Source organism: Montipora capricornis, chromosome 14, assembly GCF_036669925.1.
Source record: "Montipora capricornis isolate CH-2021 chromosome 14, ASM3666992v2, whole genome shotgun sequence".
In the NCBI taxonomy this organism is placed as follows: Eukaryota; Metazoa; Cnidaria; class Anthozoa; order Scleractinia; family Acroporidae; genus Montipora; species Montipora capricornis.
In genome coordinates this window covers 36,795,786-36,806,461 of record NC_090896.1, presented here as the reverse complement: position 1 = coordinate 36,806,461, position 10,676 = coordinate 36,795,786, and the positions used below count along the sequence as shown (strand labels likewise).

At 40.1% G+C, this 10,676-nt stretch overlaps 1 pseudogene; it reads left to right on the top strand.

Moving 5' to 3' along the window:
* The first annotated feature begins 3,044 nt into the window (after positions 1 to 3,044).
* LOC138032669 (uncharacterized) lies at positions 3,045 to 4,026 on the top strand (annotated as a pseudogene).
* The last annotated feature ends 6,650 nt before the right edge of the window (positions 4,027 to 10,676 follow it).

The window sequence follows — 10,676 nt, the reverse complement described above, 5'->3', positions numbered from 1 at the left end:
GGAAATTGAGAAAAAAAAGGAACAAGGGGCCCTCCGCATGCAAGGAACGTGACGGTTACTAATAATGGACAGTCTCTCGATAGTTGCTGTGTTGGTGTAGGGATCAAACAAGTATGGAAACCAGTCGAAGAAGTGATTAGGAACGAAACGAAAGCTACCTAACAAATTAGTAATGTTCAATGAAACGAGTACCCTAAGGAGCTGAGTCGGCCTTGCTAAAAGCAATATCAGGACGACTCCAGTCAAACCATCAGTTTTGTACAAGTCAAGAATACGTTTTTTTTTTCCCAATACGATTCAATGGATGAACTATTCTAGTGTAACTTGAAAACGGCTATGAATTCCCATGTCACCCTTAGCTCATCAATAGCTCGTTTGGTAAAGAGAAAACTGTTGACTGCGGTAAAATATAGTAGTTTTTGAATTCTATTGTACTTGTATACAGCTACCAAACTGATTTGGAACCCACTTAGAAAATGCCTGCAGATTTTGCCCGTAAACTGCGTTATTAGGCTGAGCCCGTCTTTACCTAGATTAAAATTGTGATCCGCATTTTACCTGTAGGTGAAGTAGTGAAAAATGAAGTCTATACTTGGAAAAATTAGTGTATCAACCAAACTGTTTGGAAAATGGTTTTCTTTATCACAAGATGTGGTGCTTTTTTTTTGCGGGAAAGGTTAGGTAAAAAAACAAACAAACAAAAGAAAATAAAAAGAGGTTTAAGGTCTCCCCTCACTGACTACTTCCTCCAATACCTACCCTCCCTTCTCCCTTGTCCCCTTTGACCATCAATTTTAATTTCCTTGCCCCTGCTTTTTCTTTTACTACTATTTACCAAGCAAGTAAATAGCCTACCTTTTCACGCTTCTATCTCCATTGCAATGAAATGTTCTCATCAAAAATAGAAAGTAATGTCAATTGCACTTATCACGATTAGACCTTCTGCCCTCTCGATTGAGAGTCTTTCGCCTTCACTACTACAAACACGACACTGGGTTTGGCACATTTCCGCAGTAATTTCCTATGCCTTGACCCTTTTTGCAGAAAGTAAACAAACACTCCATTTGCTCAAAACTTGAGAAATAGAAAAACATATATGTAAACGCCGTACAAACGTTCATGCAGTTGCACTTATATACATTTATAAATGGTTGTTTCTTGGTTCGTTCGTTCGTGCGTTCAGACAAGGACTTAGTGCAATAGGACATTTGCATGATGACGCCATTTGAGTACAAGTACCAGAATCCTTCAGGTTTTTCTTGCTTCATGCTAATTAGGGCTATTGTTATTTTTACCCCAATGAAAATACAAACTTAAAACAAGAAAAGAAAAACAACCTTAATTATGGAAGTTGTAGTCAAATGACACCATCGTGAAAGTTGCCTATTGTGTTGTGAGAGAGTCGATCAAACTGGACTTCGCCATTAGATTCCCCTACTCATGCATTTGCTTTTCACGTGGCCTCACATGATAACATGGCGAATCCATCTACCGATTCAGTAAAAGCTTAAAAAATTGATATCCTTCTGTAAGGCAAAGCCTAGTCTGGCGAAAAATCTGCACTGAGGATTTATTTTAGCAAACAGCACACAGATGATTAAATGGAATGGTATTTGAGGAAATTTAAGTCAGCTTGTCTAGATTTTGAGTAATCTCACAAATATTTTGCGGGAAAAATCAACTAGCTCATATACATATATAAATGTAGATACAGAAAGCTTGACTATCGCACTAATTCCATGTTGGGAATTCCATGTAAGCTTCCTATGAAATTTAAAGTGCTAAAGAACAACTTCATGATTATCACCAATAAAGGCAGCTGTTTTACTCACATGTATAAGTTATATAGTACAACACTATTACATAATATTTTTGTACATTGGATACCCCTTCTTTAAAATTACTCACCAGAACAGGATGTAGTCGTTAAGTAGTTCACAACATTGGCACAATGAACTCACATAATTAATTCAGTTAAGTAAAAGTTTGGGCTGTATAAATCAATCAGAGTTCAGGGTTCAGAATCACAGTTCAGAGTTCAGAATCAGAGTTCAGATTTAGATGCAGAGTTCAATTAACATGTTTGATGCAGTTCAGTACTAGATCATGCATATGGAGCTAGTCGTTGCTCACCATATTTCATTAGTATTCAGTTCACAAGTTTGTACCAACTCTAGAGTTGGATCTTTGTTTTGTACAGCTTCCACAAAATCATTTAGTTTTGGTTTCCTGTCAACTTTTCTTGCTTCATAAAGCTGACACGTGATACCACAACTTTTGTGCCCAACCTCTATTTGCATTTTGGAAACAGAAACTTCCATATATGGGTAGGATGTAATTCCCTTCAATAGTTGCTGAGGGCTCCATAAGTGGTATCATTGATGGAAAACATTACAACCTTGGCGTGCGGGCACACAAGTATCTGTATGAAGCACTGATGAGGTTAGCATGGGCAGAGTTCACGAAAAGGCTTGAGAGCAGCGATCCCAATCATCATGCACTGGCTAAAAATTTGAAGGAAGAGAGCTTAGACCAGCTGCTTTAATGCCCAGTCCTGGCTCAAGTGATCAATATGTGGAGAGAGTTCCTGAACCATCTTCGTCAAAATAACGGTGAACGTTCAGCATTCTGGAAGTCACACGTGGATATGGTGGAGGGGATAGTTCTTGGCCTTTTGCGGACATCTCTTTAAGGTGACTGGAATTTACATCTCCATTCCATACGAATGATGATCCCTTGGTGTTTCGCCTATGATAAGATGAACTATTAACGATACCTGACTCCTTACTTTGCTCAGATGACTAATCTCGGTGACAAAAATCCTGAAGTTCAGAAGGCGTTCAAGGAAGGCAGTTTTACCGTTCAGTTAGCCAGCAGCAATCCCTTTGGGCGGATTCCTTTTTGATCTAACATCTGAGGTCACAGTGAACAAAGATACCCAGAATCATGGTGGAACCACACGCTTTAGCTTAAATCATGCAACTGTTCAGCGTTACTACCTCACCGTAGAATACCGAAGTGCATTTCGTGGGCAGCTATGAAACATGGTACGGAGATCCAACTCGGCAACGCAGCATGCAGAGCTTCAATTATCAAGAACAAAGAAAGATGAGCAGGCGGTTTTATCCACAGATGACCTCATCCAAGGCTGGGTTAATCCATTTTCCGAGAACCAAGACCTGATCAGCATTTCAACTGCAAAGAAAGCCCCCAGAGAGATTGCTAAAGACCTGAAGATAGCACATGCGGTTGGTGAAATATGTTACGCAAAGTTTAAAGAAGAGAGGATGGAGAATACTCTTCAAATCAGAAAATTCCATGACCCTCTGAAGACCAACAAACTCAAAACATTCAGCGACATGAACAAGACGAAACAGCTGCAAACAAACAACCGATCAATTATTTTGAAAATTTTGAAATTGTTTGGAAGAATCATAGTTATTACACAAGAACGAAGCTTGCAGATGGATATCATCCTTTCACACCATCTTGGACTACTTCCGTGGGCCTTTTCAACTCCAGATGGCCTTCTGAGAAAGACCAACAAAGCCTCCCTGGCATCACTCGTACAGAAAAATGTACAGGTCTCTGAGGAAGTTCCTGTAAATTCTGCTGCAGTTATTGATAGCATGTCTCTCGTGCAAAGGCTAAAGGGAGAACAACTGACCTTTGGTGATGTCGCTATGACTGTCCTGTCCATGGCAATGGTAGAAGGGGTGCGGTGTAACAGAATAGACGTCGTATTTGACACCTACAAGGAACTATCCATCAAGAACAGTGAGAGGCAACTGCGAGGTGAAGAGTCAGGACACAACCTTGTTAACATCACTAGCACACAGATAGTTAGGCAGTGGAGGAATTTTCTGACAGGAGTGAGCAATAAGACGAGTCTTATCACCTTCATCGTCAATGAGTGGAGGAAGGAATCATGCAGACTGAAGTTGGAGGAAAAACTGTTGTATACCAATGCTGGTGATACATGCTACAGAATCACCGCGGAAGGTAGTGAGGAGGTTTCAACACTGACGTCTGTACATGAAGAGGCAGATGGACGCCTACTGCTCCACGCTTTCCATAAAGCTGATGAGGGCTTCAACTCTGTTCTTGTCTGTTCGGAGGACACTGATGTAGTTATCATGTCCTTGGCATTTAGCAATGAGATAGGAGCTTCTATGTTCATGGAATGTGGAACGCGGACAAAGGTTATTGACATTACAAACGTTGCTGCTTCACTTGGTCCAGAGGTGCGCAGAGGTGTTCTCGGGATGCATGCATTCACTGGGTGTGATACTGTGAACGCATTTGCAGGAAAGGGAAAGGCATAAGCACTGAAGATATTAAAGAAGAACACAAGGAGCCTAGAAGCGTTAACAGAGCTGGTAAAAGAGTGGGACCTACCTCCTGAATTGACAGAAAACTTAGAGGAACTTACGTGTCTTCTTTAGTCAAGTAACACGGTCACCACAAAAGTTAATGAGCTGAGGTACCAGCTGTTTTGTTCAAGAAGAGGGGAGATAGAAAGCCACCAGCTTCCGCCTTGCAGAGATTGTCTTGTGAAGCATGCAAAGTAAGCAAATTATCAGGTTGCCACATGGAAACGGTGTTTAGAGCAAGATCCACGGGGATGGAAGATCGAGCATGAAGATGGCGTTGCCAAGTTAGTTGTTGACAGGATGAACGTAAAAGCAGCACCAGAGGCCATACTTGAGCTGTTAGCATGTAACTGCACTGAAAACGTGCGTAGCCCCTAAATGCGTCTGTTTCACAAATGGCCTAAGATGCACTGGTATGTGCAGGCTTCCCAAATGTGAGAATCAAGGTTCTGTTCAAGAGATCGAGAGTGCCGTGATGACGATGCAGAGCTCTGACAGTGACGAGGAATATTAAAATAGTTTCCGTCAAGTCTCATAAATGCTTTCTATGCTAAATGGTAAATATAGAAGTTGAGTCACGTGACTAATTTACTTTAACGTTATTGTTAGCTAATTTTGCCCACGTTAAAAAACACCAGGAAGAGCGTCAGAAACATTAAGAAGAGCAGGTTGAATTTAAATGGATTGGAGTGACTCGTAGTACAGTCTTACAGTTGTCTGTCATGTAACAGTGCCATTTTAAAGGCCCTGATCACGTGCCCAATGATGTAAACGACGGGATAAACGACACAAAAATGAAAATGATATTTGTAAAGCAATGACACTTTTGATTAGGTGTTTCGCAGATTTTGATGGACATTTAAAGCAAAGGAACACACATGTGTCAAACCAACTACGGGCTAGTTTCCATGCCCGACTCTTCCTCTAATCACTTGACTGATGAAATGAACCATTTGTAATTATAAAATGTTTGTGTGAACCAATGGTACTGTTGTGTGTGTGTTTTGTGCATTTTGGTGGACAACTGAAGCTTCTAAACCACAAAACAAGCTTCAGCCTCGTTCCCATGCCTGAGCCATACTTTAAAGAGCACTGTTATCCACTAGCTACCATAGAATCATTCCATTATGCTTTTCACCGCTGTTTATGGTCTAGTCTGCTAGAAAACCACCATAAACCTTTTTCGCCCCGGATGATACCAACCAGCCCTACTGACTGAATAATATCACCCAGTGTTGAATATATGATAATCATAATTAGTATCTACTTAAACAGTGGATAGCGTTGAACACGCGCCCTGATTGGCTACTCAAACACCGGATATCTTCCTTCGAGCAATTTGCGCGAAACTTGCGCCCGAAAATGTTGTAATCTTTGCAGGAATAAATGAGTATATTATCTCTCTGTTTCAGTGTATATTAAAACAACTATTCACCTCGGTGTCGGTGGTTAGTGAATAGCTGTCACTAGCCATCTCCACTTCGATGAATAGATGCTAATTAATGATGTCATATTCACTGGTCTACGTCCCGGGACTTCAGGTAGCAGATAAAAAGAAAAAGGTAAAAGTAGTCGCTGGACAGGATTTGTACACGGAACTTCGACTTATAGGAACAGCTTCTATTCATTAGACCACGATGAACAAGTTAAAAAGTTTCTTAATATTTGTGATTTGTTGCCTGGCATCTGGGATAGGGTTCAAGTGAAGCTGTGATCCTCGTTATGAACGGCGTTTGAACTCGTGACCTCGCGATGCCGGTGCGACGCTCTAACCAACTGAGCTATGAAGCCACTGACGTTGGGAACTGATCATTTGTGGGTTCTAATGTTCCCGTGATGATATATGAAATAAATCACATATTGAACTGCGGATATGATATCAAGTGAAGCTATGATCCTCGCAGTTATGAACACAATTTTAGCAATTGCGCAGAAGTCATGAATTTCCCAGGCTTCTCTATGCAATTGCCAAAATTGCGTTCATAACTGCGAGGATCATAGCTACACTTGATTCAATATCCGCGGTTCAATATGTGATTCCTTTCTTATATCATTTCATCGTTGATCTAGAATAGGATCACTGCAATTCATCAATGATTAAGCCTAAGCGCTGATTTCAAAATGGTTAGCTTTGTTTTAAGTGTGGCCGGACCTTTCTCGTTAGTTGTCTAAAATAATTTGTTGGCGAGTGTTAGTATATACCAAAACAATGGATAGCGTTGAACGCGCGCGCTGATTGGCTACTCAAACTCTGGATTTCCTTTGCTATTCACCTCGAAGCAATTGGCGCGGAATTTGAGCCTGAAAATATTAATGTTGTAATTTTTGCAGAAATAAATGAATTGAAATCATCTTTTTGTGCTACATTATCTCACAGTGGCTAGTGGTGGATATGTACCGAGCCGCGAAGCGGCGACGTAAATATCCACCAGTAGCCACCTCCACTTCGGTGAATAGTTGCTAATTATCGCACGTCTACAGCCCGGCGTTATGACAAATAAATTTGATTATTCTGTTTAAGAATTTTGTCAAAGCAAACGGCAACTCGGTTGTTTAGTGGTTAGGATCTTTGACTGGTGAGCTAATAATCGTAGGTTCGAGTCCCGAGTCATGATATCTGGGTTGCTTTTAAAAAAAAAGTTGAATTCCCAGAATTACTTTCCAACTGTCGGGGTCATGAAATAATGGTAACGGTACATGTTTATTCAAAGCCGGTTGATACTATATGATTATCGTAATAGCAGTCTCGAGAATGAGTTGCAACGGAAGAGCCTGCAGGCTAAGTCAATTCTACGCCTTATGGCTTATCCTAGGCCGAGTTGCTCAAACCTTCCTTAGTGCTATCTAGGGTTAGATACCATGATAACCTGCAGGATTTAAATAGTAAGGGAAACACTGAAGGAAAGGTAAGGAACTTTGTTTAAGTCAGTCGTTCTAGCGCTGGAGCACTAATCGGGAACACTGAACGAAAAACAAGTCAAATGTTGATTTTTAAGGAGAGAGGAAACCGGAGTATCCGGAGAAAACCCCTCGGTGAAGAGTAGAGAACCACCAAACTCAACCCACGTGTGACGCGAGTCTGGGAATCGAACCCGGGCCACATTGGTGGGAGGCGAGTGCTCTCACCACTCCGGCATCCCTGCTGGACGTCGATCAACCTTTTTGATTGGCTTTATGTCGGCTATTAATAAAACGTCATATTTGAGATATAAAACGTGAACCTGTTAAAGTGCTTGACAGTTATAAGTACAACATTCCAAGCTATTATGGTATGTTGAGCAAAGTTGGTAATCCTCAACGGATGTGTATGTTTCGAATAATTCCTTTTTTTGAACGAATTTTGCCTTCTCCCAACCTTTTCAAAACATGTGTCTTCAGTGATGAAGCGGAAAGAAGCGGTTCCTGTAGAGCAGGATTTTCTCTGCTGCCACAAGTCTTGGGACAGACTGTCCTAAATTCACAGCAATAGTGAATTCAAAGCAAATTAAGAATTCACGATAATCGTGACTTCATAGGGGAGAAGGTGTTGATCTGTGCGAGAAAATATGGTTTTGGTCATCGTTTGACCGTACGCACGTCCATCTCTCCAGGTATGCCAATATGAAGATGTAATAATAATAATAATAATAATAATAATAATAATAATAATAATAATAATAATAATAATAATAATAATAATAATAATGATAATGATAATGATAATGATAATGAAAATGATAATGGTAATGATAATAATCAATACTTGAACACTTGTGCCCAACATGTTGGCCATACTCCAGCTAGTTTACGGCGTACATCTTTGATATTGGACATCCATGTTATGGTTAATTGACACCTGTCAAAACAGGGTATGTCCTGACCAGTATCACATGACCATATCCCGAACTCAAGTTTAAAGCTTATCGACGTCAGCTTTTTTTGAAGTTGATCGGTGACAAGGCTCTATTGGTTCGCAGCCTTAAGCCAGGTTAACTTATTGTAAGAATAAACTAGTGTATCTAATAGACGTAATATGTCAAAAAGGAATGGGAGTGCGGTTACAAGAACAAACAGGGGTTTTAGATTTTTCGAGGGTGACTCGAGTTATGAATTAATAATTAGTTTGAGAAAGTAATGCTGCAGTAAGTTTCGTTGATAGTAACAACTTTTAGCATGGATAACCACTCTGATCAACGGCGTAATAAAGACAGAGGGACTTATTTTATGTTCATGGAATGAGAGTATCGTCACTGTGCTCACCGTGCCAAAATTTAACCCTGACCGCGCATTTCCATACCGTGATGAAGTGGAGGAAATGTAACGGAAAGAAAATGCAAAATTCTAGCTGATAAGCCACTGATCTCAAATTCGTGCATGATGTATACGTAAAATGAGAAAGCAAGACACTCCCCTTGTACCCGAGATCGCGGGTGTCCGGGTACTCATCAAGAAATGTCTGTAGAACTATAATCAGGGCTGCGGCTTGAAGCACGCGGCAAGCTTACCTTATATGTCACTTTACGGTTTCATTGCAGTTTTTCTATTCATTTTACAAGTTTTATCAAGGACAATTGCATTACAGTTCTTCTTATGATTTCAGAATTTGATCCGAAGTAGGCGTAACTGCGCCAGACGATGAAATACAAAGTTCATTCTCATATTTACGCATTCTGGTAAAAAGTGGTGAATTCGTAAATAGACTACAATAAAAATAAAAAGGCCCAAAAATCACGCATATGCTTGCCGTGTTTGTAGATCATGGTATAATGGCTCATAACCCATGATGACTTAGCCAATCAAAACTCTCGAATTGCATTATCCAATGATCCAGTTTTTAATAATTATACATATACAATACTTAACAATTATTCGCCAAAGGCGAAGTGATTATCGGTGAATATTCACCGAGGCGAACCAGTGCAACCAGTTCCATGTTTTCCAAAAGGCGGCAAAAGGTGGCGACAAGGTGAAATTTACCATATGGTACGATCTCACCTCATTTGTATATGTTAATTCGCATCATTATCAGTATACGCGGCCAAATAGAAAATCGGCCTCTTCAAAGCACACGCTCAGCGGGCAGCAAACGACTGACAGCGGGCTGCTAATGCATTATCAGCCCTACAACTTTGTGATATGCGTATTATTTATAGACGATTTTACGCATTTCTTCGGTAAATTTAAATACGTTCACTGGACTGAGTTGATTCTTTAATAGCTTGTTCAATCAACACTTACATGATGATTTGAAGTGACTTTGAATTCGTTATTCACTTAGCTTGTATTATTAAAACTCGCATTCTTGATATCATTTGGCCTTGTTCATGAGGAGCTTAACTTGGGTCAGGAATGTGGGTCCCCGCTGTTTAGGTAAAAAAAAAATTACCAAAATCTCAGTGGGAGTTGTAACAAGACTCACACTAAAAAGGCAGAGCGAGAGACAAAGGGAGAGAGAGGTGTTAATCTCGACACATTTGTTGCCTTTTAGTCGAGGGTCGAGGGTCGAGGGTAACTAGTAAATCAATCTGAAATATTTTCTAAAACACGGTTTACAACGGCCAGCATCATGCAATTAAAAAATGGAAAATTATCTCTTTATTCTCTTTATTTCAAATTAATTTAAACACAGGCAAATTATATCTTAACTTTCAGGCTACCGAGATGCAACTTGTTTTGCCCGGCATACACTTTTCTCAACAGCAAGGGTGAATTGCTTCTTTTCTGATTTTAAAGCAATCCATTTTTAAATTTTATACTTATGGAACTCGATAACGGAGGAATAAAACTCAACAGCTACTACACCTTCGAACATCTGCTTCCCTAATAGGCCATTTTACAGTTGTTTGCTCAGCGACCTAGCCTATGAATGGCTGCGAGGCTGCCGGTGACCTTGCATTGATACAGCCCCCACTGCTTTTATCATGCAAATTGTCGTGTTGTAATTCTAATTAGTCCGTATTAACATTACGAAAGCACGGAGGTTTGTATCAAAACAGGGTCACCGGCAGCCTCGCTTCCACTCGTAGGCCAGGTAACTTAGCTACAACTGTAAAATGGTCTATTCTCCGGTTAAACATGAAACGTTAGTGATGTATTGGTGTATTTTGTTAATTTAAACAAAGGCAAATTATTTTGTCAGTTAACTTTCAGGCTACCGAGATGCAACTTGTTTTGCCTGGCATACACTTTTTTCAACAGCAACGGTGAATTGGTTCTTTTCTGATTTTAAAGCAAACCATTTTTAAGTTTTATTACACTTATGGAACTCGATAACTGAGGAATAAAACTCAACAGCTATTACACCTTCAAACATCTGCTTCCCTA